This window comes from Salarias fasciatus, chromosome 17 (genome assembly GCF_902148845.1).
Source record: "Salarias fasciatus chromosome 17, fSalaFa1.1, whole genome shotgun sequence".
In the NCBI taxonomy this organism is placed as follows: Eukaryota; Metazoa; Chordata; class Actinopteri; order Blenniiformes; family Blenniidae; genus Salarias; species Salarias fasciatus.
In genome coordinates this window covers 18718133-18734981 of record NC_043761.1, presented here as the reverse complement: position 1 = coordinate 18734981, position 16849 = coordinate 18718133, and the positions used below count along the sequence as shown (strand labels likewise).

The window sequence follows — 16849 nt, the reverse complement described above, 5'->3', positions numbered from 1 at the left end:
AGGGTGGGGCCCCGGCTGCGCCATACCGGGCGACGTAATGACCTTTGTTGTCTCTCTTCTCATAAGCGTTTTTGAACTGCTCTCAGCCTGGCCCATCAGCCAGGACCTGTTTCCCATGGGAGACCCTACTCGGGGGCATAAAGCCCCCCGGCAACATAGCTCCTGGGATCATGCGGCCTCTCAAACTCCCCCACCACGTTAAGGTGGCAGTTCTTGAGGGAAGTTTTCAAATATATTGAAGAATTTGGATCCCCTCTTAATGGAACTTTAAGCTGCATGTTCAATTATTCATTATAAAACTGCATATATGATTAATGAAATAGACAATAGGCAGAATAAATTACAAACAGGAAACACAACATTAATCTAATTTATTGAAACGTTTCTGTATGATATATGAAGCAAGACACCAATTAAATTTGATTTGTAACTGTAGATAGCATTTCTACATCTTTTCGCATACATCATGTCTGTACACTGCCTTTGACTGATCAGGGCTCTCAATGGCTGTATCTCTGTCACATGGCATGATGCACTTTGCACCAATACGGTTCCATCCTTCTGTACACAAACTCCTTGCTCGGCCGGCTCAGCTGGGCTCAACGGAGGCAAAACCAGCTGAAAGTGAATTGTAGTAACAGAAACACACATAATTTTATTGTCAGTAACAATAACAGCATTGTAATGCTAGAAAAACTAGTTAGATTACTCATGACTTTTTTTTTTTTTTTCCCTTGTCCTGTTCGGCAGCTGGGGCGTGCAATATTGTATGATTGTAGCCTTTTACTATCCGAACAGATTTTAATGTTAGCAGCAGGACGAGACTGAATCTCCTCCTGCTGCTGCCTTTATTTAAAGCTGGCATCCGGCATGGCTGCCGGACAGGACCGGGACGTAAATGCTCAGAGAGCAGGAACAGAAAGAGAGAAAGATAAATAGATACTCATGACTAAAAATAGTAACTGTTAGTTGTTTACCAAGCAGGGGCCGATTTGGCCCAACCCCTTCCAGAACCCGGAGGGGGGCCAAAATGGTCCAGTGCTTTTGAATACACAAGTCGTTGTCCTACAGCCAGCCACCTTTCATTTGTAAATGCAGCTGCTACGCAATGCATCATGCAGGAATGTGGCCCAAACAGGGAGAAGTGTAGCACACACGCCAATGTTCAACTGATGCTTCTAAAAGTCTCTCCATGTGATAGTTTGTATCAGTTAAACACAAATTACCATTTTCAGAAGAGAAAACTTTGTTGTGGATGTAAAGTATCATTTTGCACGAGAATTGGGGGGTTTGCACATTTTATTAGTGTGTGTATTTCATGGTTAGAAAAATAAAAGACATTTCTTACAGTGCATTTGTGGGTCCTGTGTATGAAAACAATATTTGTTATAACATAGTATGTACAGTGCCTTGAAAAAGTATTCACCTCCTTAGAATTCATAGCTCTTTTTCTTAAATGTCATACTTTAAACACAAAGTTATAAAATTGGCATATTTTGTGAGGGACCAACATCAAATGGTACACACTTGTGAAGTGAAATGAAATTTATACAATATTTTAAACTTTTTTTTTTTTTTAGAAATAAAAAACTGAAAAGTGGGACGTGCAATATTATCCACCCCCTTTTCTCATAGTGGCTTCAGAAGTTGCCTGATGGTTTCCCCAATGATCAAATGTTGAGCTATTGACTAAATAGAGTCTATCTCAGTGCAATCCAATCTCAGAACAAATGTAGCTGGTCTGCAATGGTCCCAATGGTCTGGCAGAGAAACAAATGCAAAACTACACTCTTCTCTGTGCCACAAAATCAGCCCTTCTGTTGAGGGGAGATTTGAGGTGGCCTTTTCATAAGGCTACCTCCTGCACTGAAGTGCCTTCCTCCCCCTCACACTCTGGCCCCCAAACCCCCACCACAAAAAAAAAATCCATTGTTTGGAAAGAATCTTCCTTCCTGGCTCTTCCCCCCACCCCCCCAATAGGTATGCATGAGCCAACAACCTGGCTGGTATCAGCTGCGTTTACAAAAGAAAAGCAGGCCAGTGAGTGACCGTTGAGTTGTGCATTGAAAATCAGGGGGAAATCATAGACTACGTTTACATGCAGCCAATAACCCTTTTCAAACCCTTTTCAAACTCGAATGTTGGCAATAACCCAATAGCGCGTAGCCATGTAAACACCGGCCAAAACCCGTAAAAGCTCACCGCAGTCTGCCTCTGCAGCCCAGTGGAGGAGGTTGCCAGATCGAAAACATCTGAAACTCGTAGAAAGCAGCCCAAACCTCCATCTCGGTTGAAAATGCACGTTAAAACCGTATTTGTATGATACAAAAACACGTCATAAACACATAATCATTTAATCAACCCATCCAATGTGTTCAAAAAAGAAGCTTGCTTTGGCGGAAACCCCACCCAATCTGGCAACACAAAGCCGCTCCGGTCAGAGCTGTTTTGTTTTGAGAACAGCATGATGTGCGCCATGGTTTGGAAAGGGATATCCCGATTGAATGCGCTGACTTGTAAACGGGGTAACTCTGTCTGTTAAAGCATGTAAACGGGGTTTTCCTAATGTTTCAGAAACACAGATATTGACCTGAACCCGAATTTTAGCTGCATGTAAACGTAGTCATAGGTAGGAAAGAAAAACCTGGGATTACAAAGAATTCACTGTGCTTGGAAAGAATCTTCCATCCTGGCCGATTTGCAATTTTATATTTTTATGTTTGCAGTATGAAATTTAACAAAAGGTCAAAAAATTCAAGGGGGATGAATACTTTTGCAAGGCGCTGTATGTTCTTGTAGAAAATATAACACTGAATCAGTATATAATGTAAAACTGAAGTAAGAGGTCGGCGCAGTTTATGTTTTTCATTTCTTCCTGTGATTTATTGATGATGCACAGAATTCAGTCTGCTTGGCTGATCCGGGCAGTTCCCGATGAATCTTATTCATTGTGCCAAGGATGGTGGTCTTCCGTCGGAGGAGTTGTTTGGCAAGTGCCAGAGACATGAAGAAATGGTGTCTGTTGTTACCGTTCTGCCTTTGTCCAGAAACGGCTCTTTCAGGTTTATCACCACATCTTTTCCCACTCTCACTCCCTTGGCATGGCTGGGGTCTTTCCCAACATAGGGGCTCATGCTGCACACATTTATTCTTCAGGTCACATGCCACCCAGAACTTTATCCCAACCTTGTCTGGTTTTGTTGCAATGTATTGCAAGAAACAGCAGCGAGACTTTGTTGGTAACAGCTGTTTGTCTGTGGTGATGTCCTGCCTGGATTGTAGGACCAAATGCAGTTTGCAACAAAGACACTCCAAACATTGGAGATTGAGGGAAACCTGTTAGTCTCAACTGGGTCCCAGTCAAACTCTGGGAGTTACATCACAATTTGTGATGGTTATAAAAGTTCAATGTGTTTGGAAAGAATCTTGTCTGACAAACTCAGGAGGAAATATCAAAGTAGTCCCTCTCTCTTTTCAAGCCTCCCCCTCCCCCTAAGAGGTATGCATGAACCAACTAGCTGGAAGGTATCGACTGCATTTACAAATGAATAGAAGGGCCAAGATTGGCTGTTGAGCTGCGCATTTAAGATCAGGGACCATTTTGGCCCCTCTGGGTTTCTTAGGTAGGCCAGAAAATCCTGGTATTCCTAGTGTTAATGCCATTACTTCCATCACTGATAATGATTGAGCAGGACCAGAAATTACTGATGAATTATGTGATCCCAGTTTGATTCTTGGCTCTTTCAGAGAGATTGAACATAATTTAATAAGTAACATCACCTCAAAATGTTCTTCTCCTGTGGTTCAGAAAAAAGTACAGACACCACTCGGGATGGGAATTAAGAATTTAGCGATTCCAATTCCATTATCGATACTGCTTATCGATACAATTCCTCATCGATTCTCTTATTGATTCTCGTTGAGTGAGAAATGAAATAATACAAATGGGTGTTTGCATTAACTTTTTAATATCTTCATCAAAAAGAGAAATTAGTTGAATTACTTCTCAAGAATTAGGAGGCCCAATGGCCCAATGCAGAGTTTGTGTGTCTTTCAAGATACAAAGCTGCTCAGGAAAATAACTAAAGAAGCATAAAAATATAATACATCTGGATCTATTTACAGTGCTTTGCATTGAACTTGATTCATTACTGTTTTGGACACAAACAAACAATGCATCTGCAAAAATGATCATACAGGACTGTCTCAGAAAATTAGAATATTGTGATAAAGTTCTTTATTTTCTGAAATGCAATTAAAAAAATAAAAATGTCATACATTCTGGATTCATTACAAATCAACTGAGATATTTCAAGCCTTTTATTATTTTAATATGGCTGATTATGGCTTACAGCTTAAGAAAACTCAAAAATCCTATCTCAAAATATTAGAATATTTACTCAGACCAAGTAAAAAAAACAAAATTATAACAGCAAAACAAAATCAAACATTTGAAAATGTCCATTAATGCACTCAGTACTTGGTTGGGAATCCTTTTGCATGAATTACTGCATCAATGCGGCGTGGCATGGAGCATGTTGCTTGGTCTGCCGCAGCTTCCGTAGTTCAGGGTGCGCGTGCAGACATGCACTGGAGCAGTATGAAAGCGCACTGTTTAGGCTCTTAAAATATACTAAATGACCTCGTTAAGAATTAATTATGGACGTTACGCGCTCAGGACACTTGGATTACAGCGGACGAGCAGTATGAAGGAAAATGGGCACGTTTTGTGGACTTTATGGACCGTTTTTTCTGTCGGGCTCTGTCGGTCCCTGTTTGTTGACTATGAAAGTCCCCAAACATCTCCAATTGCATTTGAAACGTCAAAAAACTGCTCCACAGTGTTTTTCAGCATGAGGGTGAGTAGAAAATTAGGCAAAATCGTTTTTTGGGTGGAGTATTCCTTTAACAATGGCTATAGCAGCACTTTGCTTCTTTAAATGTGTGACAGGATGCTGCCTGTCTGTGGGTTCAGCCACAGGGATGACCCCAGCCTTGCCAGAGTTCCCATTTTTTATTTGAATCCCAAATACAATCCAAAAAGCACACTGCCTGTGGAGCCTCCGCAGCCTCCCTCCGGCAGCAATCAAAAGTACAATAATCCTGGAGACCGTCATCATTGACGACTGCATCAGTTCTTTCATGAAACTCTCTCTGAGTCTTCTCTGTTGTTCTCCCTGTCCTCCTCCTGAAGCAGCTTTTAAAGCCCTGGGAGAGGGAGGAGAGGGAGATGACGAACTACTCACACCTGAGAGCAATCATCCCCCCACACTCTCCTCTCCCCAGCTTGCTCCAGCTCCTCCTGTTCCTCTGCCATGCATCCAAGCTTGGCCAAGGCCTGCCACCACAAAATGATTCTTTAAAGGCTTCAAAATTTGTCTTGTAATCCTCAGCAATGTTTAAATTCTTTATGATTGTGGAAAGGGGTGGAACCACTGTACAAGTCCTTTGGGCTTTGTTCCCTCCTTGCACCGCTATTTTTTTCTTCACATGTGCTAAATAAAAAAACATAAATAAAAACATTGCCAACTTCAGCAGTGGAGTAGTTTTTCGTTACTACACATCTTTGGTAATAAATGCATGAAATTTTGATCAAAAATGGACTAAGAATACAAATTAATTAAAAAAAATCATTTAAGAATCGCAAGAATAAATGTTACATGTAACATGTTTTTGCTGTTTTTTCAGTTCAACCCTGTTTCTCCCCTGTCTGAGACTGACCCCCTCTACAACGGTAAACCAACTATGAATGATAAAGTTAGTGTTCTGGTTTGTCTTGTTCCTGCCAACACACAAACAATAATGGATGATGAAGTAGTCGAGAAAATACGGGACATCAGAGAAGCAGCCAGTGAGTTGGGTAAGAGTTGATGTATATATTTTTTTGTAAATGGTAAATGTATTTTACTCATGTAGCATGTTTCCAACTCTTGAACACTCCCTAAAGCACTTTACACTGTGAATGGAATGTTTTTGAAATGCCTGTGAACATTTTTCAGTTTTTGTGAATGCCGCAGCCTAGCACAGAGCTCCGTCCACGCCTCCGTCCTGCCCATCGGCGCAAGTGGCAAAAAGCAAGGAAAGAAAGTGGATTTAACAACAGTTGAGGGTTTGATGAGTGATATTGCGGATAGCGCTGTCATGTGATCGAAAAAATTAATCTAATTAATTATAGGATTTGTAATTAATTAATATAATGAATCACATTTCAATCTCATATCTGCTTTTGGTCTCCCAGTGAAGAATTTGAATTCAGTAACATTACAGAATTGCAGTGCATGACTCATCAAATGAATACACTGAGAAGAGAAGATTTGAAATCCACATTTTTATTGATGACGAATGAAAGCTCAGTCAGGACGTCTTGTCCAAAATAAATTCTAAGCCCAATCAGGCAACTCATATAACACTTTCAGTGTGTTTCATTAACAAAATTCAAAAGAAGAAAAAAGGTTTAAGTACATCCCAGCAAACCAATTCGGCCTTGTGCACTATTCAAAAATGTAGTACAAATACAGATAAAAAAAATTCTGAAATAAAATAAGGCTGAGTCTCAAATAGCCACTGAAGCAAATTAAATTCAAAATGAATACTAAAGCTATCTCAGAACAGCAATTCAAAATGAATACAATTATAACATGCCTCTAAATAAAACAACAATTCCATTTACATTGAATTGCCGCTCAAGTGTGCTATGATTAATCTCAGATTATTTTTTTTAATGCATTAATTTGCAGTGTAATTAATTAATGAAATTAATGCATTAAAGTGACAGCCCTCATTGCGGGTGCTAAATTATTACATTACACATGGGTGTTTTTTTTTCCAATCCAATTGAAAATGTCCATCCATCCATCCATCCATTTTCTACCGCTTATCTGGGACCGGGTCGCGGGGGCAGCAGTCTAAGTAGGGATGCCCAGACTTACCTGTCCCCAGACACTTCCTCCACCTGTTCCAGGAGGATCCCAAGACATAGTCTCTCCAGCATGTCCTAGGTCTTCCCTGGGGTCTCCTCCCAGTGGGGCATGCTCAGAACTCCTCCCTAGGGAGGCACCCAGGCGGCATCCTAAACAGATGCCTGAGCCTCCTCAGCTGGCTCCTTTCAATGCTGAGGAGAAGCGGCTCTACTGCGAGCCTTTGGAGGAAGTAATTTCAGCCGCTTCTACCATTATCTTGTCCTTTCAGCAGTGGTGGGCCATCAGGGCCTGCAAAGCCTTCTCTGCTGGCCTATAAAGTATCTGAATTACAGACTGATATAAATTATATTTTGTCCATAAATAAATGATTCCAAACGGTATGTTCCAGTTCCTTTCATAGTTTTCCCGTGGTTGCGCTGCTTCCAGACATGTTTTTTTCATATTAAATCATTTAACCAATCAGATTTCAGGCATCATCTGTTGCTAGGGTCAAAGAAATCTGCCTGAGGCCTTCACTGTCCATTCCCAGGGCCGTAGCGATAAGGCAGGCAAACCAGGCAATTGCCTGGGGCCCCCTTGCTGGCCTGGGGCCCCAAGACAACGACTGTTATGAATAAAATGCAACGACAAACCGTGTGAGTGCCCCTTGGCAGCCAAGGTGCAATGACACGGTTATCGGGAGTTGGGATCCCCCGTCAAGGGGGCCCCTCAGGAGGAGCTGACAGCACGCAGCAGCCAGCCGGTTTCATGAGCCCTGCAGCCCGCAAAATATAAAACAAATCCAAGGATGAAGCGAATTTATCCATCCGGCAGCCAGAAAAGAAAGAAGAGAAAAGAGGAGGAAGATAAAAAAAATATGTTTTTGTCATAAAGTGTGAGTGAACTGAAACTGTAACTCTATTTTTTGTTTTTGTTTTTTTTTTTGGGGGGGGGGGGGGTGCTCAATGTCCATCTTGCCTGGGGCCCCCAAATTCATTGAAACGGCCTTGTCGGTTCCTGATGGCGCAGTAAAGTAAAGTGAGGCGTCAAGCAGACAGCTGCTTCAGCCAATCAGATTTTGACTTGGCGACTCAGTGCCTTCTAGCCAGTGTACACTAACAACAGCATATCAGGCCTTCTGATTTACATTCACCAAGAGATACAGTAGGGGGCGGTATGCACCTAAGTTGTTGGTCGCGTACCACAATTATTCCAAAGAAGAAGAAGAAGAAGACCTGAAGAGAGCTGGACTTTCAGCCCTGGCTTTATGGGACTGAAACGCACGGATAATCTATATGACAGAGCAGTTGAACTCTTTTTGAGGAAGGAAAGGAGGATGTATTTTGTTTGCAAATAATCAAGATTTTGGTGAGTAAAATGTTCCTCTTTTCCTCAATAATATTGCTGTTTCATTAAGTTGTTGATGCTCATTGTATGTGCACAGATGTAGTAGGAGACTTGTGCACTTCAGCAAAGGCATTTATTCTGGCTGCACAAGTATCTATCTGCTATGCAACAGCTCTTTATGTGCATATCTGCATAATTTTTTTAATAGACATAAAATAGTTATTGAGAGGTGGATTGGTTCAGGCAGATCTGTTCTGAAGGCCTTAGTGTGAAATGCACGGTCCGCCACTGCCTTTCGGTCATGACCTAAAGCTGCTGCTGTGGTTAGGGAGAGATACATCACATGGAACAAAATCACGCTTGCAGCATCAAATGTAGTGCCAACTGCTCAACATGATGTTCTTAACATTGCAAAAATCTTTGTTCTACAAGCATGTCAGGCATATATTCAGCTGTAAACATAATACGGTTCCTTTTTTTTTTTTAATCCACATGAACGGTTGGACCCACACACTTGTTTACGCCAAGATTTTTGACAACACAAAGAGTGAAACATTGCCTCGTCTTCTACAGCAGTCACTTGCAGTTTATTTGTGGCTCGTTTCCCTGAAAATACTCTTGAGTTTCTATTAGTGTTGTAGCGGTAGCATGTTTTGGTCCCCGATACCGATGGCGATACTTGGCTGTGTAGTATTGGCCAACGGCGATACGGTACCGGCAACTTGTGTCCCAATGGTTGCACTAGGGCCATCTCTTCTGGTGTGACCATCTACCGGTACACATCACACTGCGAGGCTCCTGAATACGGTGGTCACACGGTTAATACATGAAGGGGAGGGGAGGCTGTGGACGGATGCTGATTGGTTTAAAATACCAATGTATTTACTGCGGACAGCGGAGCGGACACGCATTATGAGGAACAAGGCGATCAGCCCTTACCTGTATCTCCAGGCAGCTCCTGTTACCTGCCTCAGCCGCCTGCCGCTCCGCCCGACTTGCTTCTGGAACCCTGGCTGTTTGCTTCACTTCACTGGGAACTCAGTTAAACTCCCTACTCAGTCTGCTCCTGAGGCTGGAGTGCAACTTCATCTCACAAAGACTCACAATACTAATAAAACTGCTTTTCTGCTCTTCAGCCTCAGACCTGCATCCTCACTGTGATGCACAATCATTGCTGTCATTCGCTGAACACAGAGATCACACAGCAGCAAAAGTCAGGGAGAGAATACCAGAAAACACACAGCGCTGTGTTCAAGTGCAGTATGATAGTCGGTCAATGGAATTAGCTTGTTGTTTGTTTGTACTTGCCGACACTGAGTACTCATACAAATTCTGTGATCACTGGGTTTTTACTCTTTCTTGGCAGGAATCCCACAAATCGCTGTTCTTACCAAAATCGATGAAGCCTGTCCTGAAGTCCAAAAAGACCTGAAGAATGTCTACAAGAGCAAGCACATCAAACAGCAGGTATGGTGAGATTTCATGAGCTGGTGACGACCAATACAGCATCAGATCTTCACAGAGGGGACGACCATGATTGCAGTCATTAAAGTAAATTAAAATAGTCTGACCGTAATAATCTTTTAAACTGTTCAATTTTTTTGGTTCCAACTTAGATGGAAGCAGTGAGTGCTGTGCTGGGAATTCCACTGAACTGCATCTTCCCAGTGAAGAACTACAGCTCAGAATTCGAAACAGATGTTGAGACGGATTCACTGATACTGAGCGCAATGAGAAAGATCATTGACTACGGAGATGACTTCCTGAATGACCAGCCTGCCCCAGATGATGATCAAATTTTACTCTGGTAAAATGGTAATCACAGCATGAAACATGATTGAAAACAGTGATTATAAAAACTTTGAAATTTCACACCTGAAAACGGAACTAAAATGTTATCAATGTCAGTATCAAAGTTTCTGTATGAATGTTCGTGAATGAAGATAAACAGGCAGTATAGTGTGAGCTTTCAGTTCTTCAGAGGTCAGACCAAAACACTAAGATTTGTTCACTGCCCTTTTTATAACTTTGTTGTCTTTGTGGGGAGGTTTCTTTGGATGTGTTTGTTTGGTTATGAATTAAAATTTCTCTCCAGATATAAGACAGATTGTTATAGCTGCACAAGTGAATTTCAGTTCATCTAAAATTGATGAGACTTTTGAGTAGCCATGATTTGTCATGTTTGAGGAATCAGTAATGATGCTGATTTTTGAGTCAAATGCAGAGTCTTACTGTTGAATTGTTCATATAAATATTTATTCAGAGAAAATGTTAGTGATTATTAAAGGGACTTAAGGCAACTTTACAAAATTTACCTCAGTGCTGCTGCGATAGGTGCTGTGGGTAACTGCAGCCACCAGCTGAGGCGGCACGGGAGCGTGCACAAACACTTCTGGTGCGCGTCAAGCCCTAGCGTAGGCACTGCGTACACGCTACGTACACGGCATAGGAACAGCGTCGCTGCGACGGGGAAGCATACTGAGGCTTTTACAGACTGTACGTCTTCACCGCACTGAACCAGGGATGCAGTGTTTGAGTCCGTGTCCACAGCGGCCATGTTCTTCCTATTCAGCAATGCACATATAGCGTCAATTTACGTCACTTCCTCACGATTGCGGGGAAATTCGAACCCCGAACGGCACCAAAATTATTTGGCCCAAGTTAAGGCAACAGACAGATACGCAGATTTGCCTGTTATATTAAATTTTTAATGCTTCATGGCACATTAGCACTGAATAAACTGAAAAGGCATGTGTAGTTTTTCACAAATCTTGCCTTAAGTCCCTTTAAGTTGATTGAATAATTGTTGAATGCCAAGACTTCCTGTTTCTGTTAAAAATAAAAGTCTTTATATAATAAAAGTTTTGAAATCTTGAATTAAGTCTGGTTTTATTAAATTTTTTGCACTAAATGAGCATTTTCATTTCTGACTCTGGTAAAATGGTAATCGTAGGCAGTGGCGTTTCTGTGTTAAAATACTCGTGAGAGTTATTGGTGAAGATGTTAGCGTGTGTGTGTGTGTGTGTGTGTGTGTGTGTGTGTGTGTGTGTGTGTGTGTGTGTGTGTGTGTGTTTGCATCAGCAGTCATGACTACACACAGAGTTATACACCACTGTAAGCACGTCCATGTAAGATATGGAATGGAATGCAAGGTTAATCTGTTTGATGAGTGGTTGTATAACAGCATGTTTCAGTGATGAGGGAAAACATCCAGACATTAAAGAGACATTCACCATTTGCACAATGCATGGACCAATACAATCAAAAACATCCTTAAACAAGCGACTTGGGACTATGTCCAGTGTCACGCCCTGCGCCCCTCCAGCCATGTGGGGGCGCTCTGGGCCGGTTTTGGTTTTGTGTTCCCCATTTTTGCATGCCCTGTTTCACCTGCTTGTCTATTCCTCATGTTTTCCTGCCTGGTCTCCTTCCTCGTTAGTGCCCTAATGTGCCTCACCTGTGTCTACCTTATTTAAAGATAGATTCCCTCACTTGTCCTTGTCGGTTCGTTGTGGGTTGTCCGTGTGTTCTGTGTCCCTGCTTTCACCTCAGCTCAGCTTGCCCTGCGTTTGTTTCCCTGGAATCCTGTAAATAAACAAGCTGAACTCTGAACGCCTGCGCGTGGGTCCTTCCATCCTTGCATCCAGAGGACATGAAGGTTTCAACTGCTTAACTATTTTAGTCAGTTCAGTTAGAGACACAGTTTCAAAACAGTCAAAACTAGAATGACAAACTGATGGAGCCAGTGGGTCCTCTACAGACAAAGAAGACAATCAGAGCAGAAATTGTGTTTCTGAAAAATGACAGGAAATTTTCACAAAGGGCTACTGAGAGCACATGAATGGTTTTATCACATTGGTTTACAACAGATTTCAGCGTGTTGAAAAGCAACTGGGGTTTTTGATAATTTGTGGACACCAGGTTTGACAGAAAAGTGCTTTATGCAGCTCTAACTGCTCTCTGATACTCCATGAGCCTTTAGTATTTGCATGGAGACTTGGAGACGGTCCTTCTTCCACTGCCGTTCAGCACGCCTACACGTGCGTCTGAGCTTGTGCGTCTCTTCATTTAACCAGGGTTGCGCATTGAGCTTGTGGCGATTTAGCCTAAGGGGAGCTATTGCGTTCAAAGCGTTCGTGCAAGTGCTATCAAAATATGAAAGGAGTTCGTCCAAGGTGAGATTTTGCACGTCAAAATGATACATTTCACTGAAAGTGCCAGAAAATGAGGAGGCTGTCTGGGAATGAATTGTGCGCACCCAACGAGGTGAAGCGCGTGGAGTGACCACGCACTGAGACGTTACCGCAAATAGTATCGCAAAGTGATCCAAAATGTATGTTTCACAAATATCAATCATCCTTACATTAAGTCCATGGGACAGCACCAGGTCCAGGGCATGCCCGTTCTGTGTAGAGCCAGACACCAACTGTGTCAGGTTAAAAGAACTGATCAAATTTAAACAGTCTTTGGCCAGAGGTCTGGATTCACAACAGACATGAATTTTAAAATCCCAAACAATTAAAAACTGATCAAAGTTCAGGATCAAGAATGATAGAAAGTCTGTAAAGTCCTGAATAAAATCTTTGTTAAACTTTGGAGGGTGATACACCAATGTGCACGTGACTGGAGTATCAAATTTTATCACAAATGTCTGAAGCTCAAAGCTGGAAAATGAATCTGCCGGTACCTGCCGACAGGTGTAGCTGGATCTGTACCCAGTTGTCAGTCCTCCACCTCTACCCGTGGTCCAAGGTGAGTTAAGATAGAAGCAGTCAGGAGGTAAAAGTTCAGAAAACTGGGTCAACTCACCGACTTGCAGCCATGTCTCCGTGGGCAACATAAAATCCAACTTCCACGACGTGAAAAGATCATTCAGAATAAATGAGAAGATGGCAGTTATAATCTTCTGGAAACAGGGAGCAGAGCTGAGACCAAATGGCATGTGGGTGTATCTGAAGACCCCTATGTGGGTCACAAAGGCAGTGAGATTGCGGCTCTCGGGGTGGAGGGGGACCTGCAAATAGCCCTGCCGGAGGTCAAGCTTTGAGAATACTATCAAGCGATGAAACTTGGCTGAAAGCTCCTCCCTTGTGGGTAGCGGGTACTTATCAGGGATCACTGCCTTGTTTACCTGCCTGAGGTCGATGCAGGGCCACAGGACGCCAGTTTTCTTCTTCGCCACGACGAGGTTAGAGATCCATGGGGACGCATCCACCTGCTCATTGATGTCTGCATCCAGGAGCTTGTGCAGCTCAGCCGTGATGTTGTCATGCAGGGCGAGGGGCAGCCGCCACAGGGGTTGGATGACTGGGGTCACAGCTGGATCAACGAGTGGCTGGTGATTGAAAGCGGCGAGGCAACCCAGCCCGGTGAACAGGGACGGCCAGCAGAGCAGTCAGAGCGTGGCCACCGTCAGTATGGTGGTGCCCAGGTTATCCGTGATGGAGAAACCGAGGGCACAGAATAGGTCAAAGCCAAGGAGGTTGACGCCCTGATGTGATACCTGGAAGGTAAATGCTGGGAGGACCTTGGAGCCGTAACACACAGCAAAGGTGGCAGTGCCCACCATGCCAATCTTGGCGTGTCCGTAGCCATATAGATCTTCCGCACCAGCCTTAATTGACATCCGGGGGAAGAACTGGCACACTGTGGACTCATTGAGGATAGATCTGGAGGCTGCAGTGTCGAGCAGTAGTGATAGGCTGACACCATCCAGCTCCACCATGGACCACTTAAATGGCCTGGTGCTCGAGCCCACTGAGTAGATTGTTGTTGGGCCAGAAGACGCGGACGAGCGAGACCGGGGGTGCGCAGGGGCCGGGGCAGAGCGACACACCCTGAAGAAATCGTTCGGCTTATCACAGCGTTGGCACCGCTGTCCAGTGGCTGGGCAGCTGGGTGCTCGTGTGGGGTGAGATGGCGATCCGCAGTTTCCATATTGCTGCCATACCGTGCTGTCTCGGCGTCCAGCGACGTTCACCTCCAGCTTGTCGAGCATGTAGGAGGGCTCAGAGAGTGGGGTGGTCAGGGCTACTGTCTGCGCCAGCACAGCCGGGTGGGAGGAAGGCGAGTCAGACGCCGCTCGCTGTGATGATAACTGTGCAGCCGACTCGAGCTGGAAAGCTAGCTCCGCTGCTCTTGATAGTATCGTGTTGTCCGGGGACATAAACAGCTTTTCCCGCAGCCGGGGGTTGGTTGTGTGCTCTGCTAGCTGATCCCTAATGATCTTGTCTTCCAAAGTCCCAAATTTACACAGGCTGGCCAGGCACCGGAGGTTGGTAACGTAATTATGAACAGACTTACCCGGCCACTGTTTGCGTTGGCAGAAGACGATGCGTCGTACAGTGACACTCTGTGGAGCAGCGAAGTGTTGTGATAGCAAGGCCACACAGTCGTCAAACTTCGGTGCTGGTCCCAGAGTTCAGAAAATCCGCTGTCCCTCGCTGCCCAGGCTGTGGAGTAGCATAGCCTTCAGTCTAGCATCCCTAGCATCGGCTAGCCCAATGGCCTCGATAAAAGTCCTGAATAACCCATACCAGCGGGGCCACAGTACCGGTGGTTCGCCGGGTAGAGGAAGAAAAGGAGGCAGAGGTGCAAGCGGGAGCTTCATCCTTGTCGCCAATGTTATGTCCAATAATACACAGATAATAGTGGTGCGCTCACAGTACTTTATTGCACATCAGCAGCATTACACTGAGCTGTGTATCCCCAGTTTACGGCAGTCACGTCACGTTGTCATGACTATGCTGTGGCTTAAAGTCATACACCACATGGTCCATCCCACAGAACAAGGTCACCTACAGTGCACACCTTCTGCGGGGCTAGCCGACCTTCTTAGGAGGTGTATTTCCTTTGGTCTCTGTAATTCGCCAAGCAGGATGTCTGGGAAGAACTTCTAAATTTGCCCGGCTGTGACAGGATGGTGAATGTCTACGATGTTGTCAAGTCCATAGCAGACTAACTGATGGGAGTCGTACGTCCCTTTGTCTGAGCGGACCCGGATTTTTAGGAAGTATTGCCTCATTTTGACTGCAACTTCCATACCTCCAATTCCATGGACCACAAGAGTTATGGCTTCACTCCTCAAATTCAGATGCTTTGCCGCTTCATGTGTGATGTAGTTCGTGTCTGATGCAAGGTCAGTTAGGGTGCCAATCTTTTGACCTGCATTTGCTGTGACCTCAAGGAGCATCATGATGACTGGCCATTCCGCTACTCCATATTCCTCCAACAGACTTTGTGAGTCAGTGGCATGTGCATGTCTTGACACAGTATTTGAGAACGCAAACAGTTTTTTAACAAACTTTAACTGGGCCTCAGTGTAGCTCCTCCAGTTGTTACCTCCTCCAACTGCTCCAACTTTACCCTTGCCTCTGGGCATAGACAGAAGTGATGCTCTGTGTTTTAGCTGCAGCTTGGATTCTTGTAGATGAAATCAGTTTTGCAGTTGTGACTGTTATATGAATGAACTTCGAGGCATCTCTGGCACACCCCAATCCTTCTCACTGCATCCCTTCTCTCAGACAGCTTTAGCGTGTGGAATTTTTTGCAGAAGTAGAGCTTCTTTTGATGCCCTCTCTCTCCACAGATGACACATCCAGGAGACTGGGTGTTCACTTGACTGGAGGTCCTGGTCTGCACTTGCCATGGTTCGAGCCTGGTCTTCGGTGGATCGCCGTTGAGCTGGTCCAATTCCTCATAAAGAGCTATGTGGCTTCTGAGAAATGCAAGGAGATAGTCAAACCGCTGAGCCTAAGTCAGAGAGCTGCCTTTTTCTGACAGATGGAGAAGCCACTCTTTCTTCAGCACATCAGGGAGTTTGCTCCCAATGGATTTCATAACCAGTGGATTTTTTTATTGTGTCAACCTCATCAAGGTCACTCAGGTCTGAGAGAGCTTTCTAAACTGTTTGAATAAGCTCAATGATTTTCCTTGGTTGGTGGGATCTGATTGCTGGGGGGTTCTGGAGCGCTTCCACAATCTCAATGACGATGATTGTTTTATTCCCAAAATGATTTTCCAGCACTCGTGAAATGTCATCAGCCATATTGTAGCTTGACAGGCAAAGATATTTCTTGATTTTTTTCATCAATGCTGTCAATGAGTTGGAACGTTTTGACTTCTTTAAAGCCTGATGGTTTTCCTTGAGCTTGGAGGGCTTCCCAGTCCTTTCTCCAGTGCTGGAATTCATGTCTGACTCCCAGTGACTGGCACAGTCCGCTAATCAGCTAACTGCTAATTTGCGAAGCTAACATTTTCATTAGCGGATTAGCTGTTCAGCTAACTTTGAAAAACATTAGTGGACTAATTAGCTAAATTTACACATTAGCGACTCTGGTTTCCGAGGGTACTTGAACGCCTCTCGTACGTGCTTCCTTTACTGTGCAAAGTAATGAAATGTCTCTTCTCTGCGGTTAAAAAATGCCAAAAATTGTTTCGAAAAAACATGGATTTTGTAATGCATATAACTCCCGATCCGTTTGTCTGATTGAAACGATTCAAAAACTGTTAGAAAGCCCTAGAACTCAAGATTCCGGGGATATTTGAATAACTTGCATACGTGCTTGCGTCATGGCGCAACGTCAACAAATAATCCCCTATGT

At 43.9% G+C, this 16849-nt stretch overlaps 2 protein-coding genes across 7 annotated transcripts in view; both read left to right on the top strand.

Moving 5' to 3' along the window:
* LOC115403871 (interferon-induced protein 44-like) overlaps positions 1-16849 on the top strand; it is a 391401-nt gene that overhangs the window by 83568 nt on the left and 290984 nt on the right. The window contains exon 8 of one of the 3 annotated variants that reach the window (XM_030112907.1): positions 9873-9953. The exons of the other annotated variants lie outside the window; for them this stretch is intronic. The gene's annotated coding sequence lies outside the window, so the exon portion shown is untranslated. Of the gene's footprint in view, positions 1-9872; positions 9954-16849 lie in introns of those variants that run through there. 3 annotated transcript variants of the gene reach the window in all.
* Positions 1-16849, top strand: part of LOC115403851 (uncharacterized) — a 244366-nt gene that overhangs the window by 97114 nt on the left and 130403 nt on the right. The gene's annotated exons all lie outside the window — the stretch shown is intronic.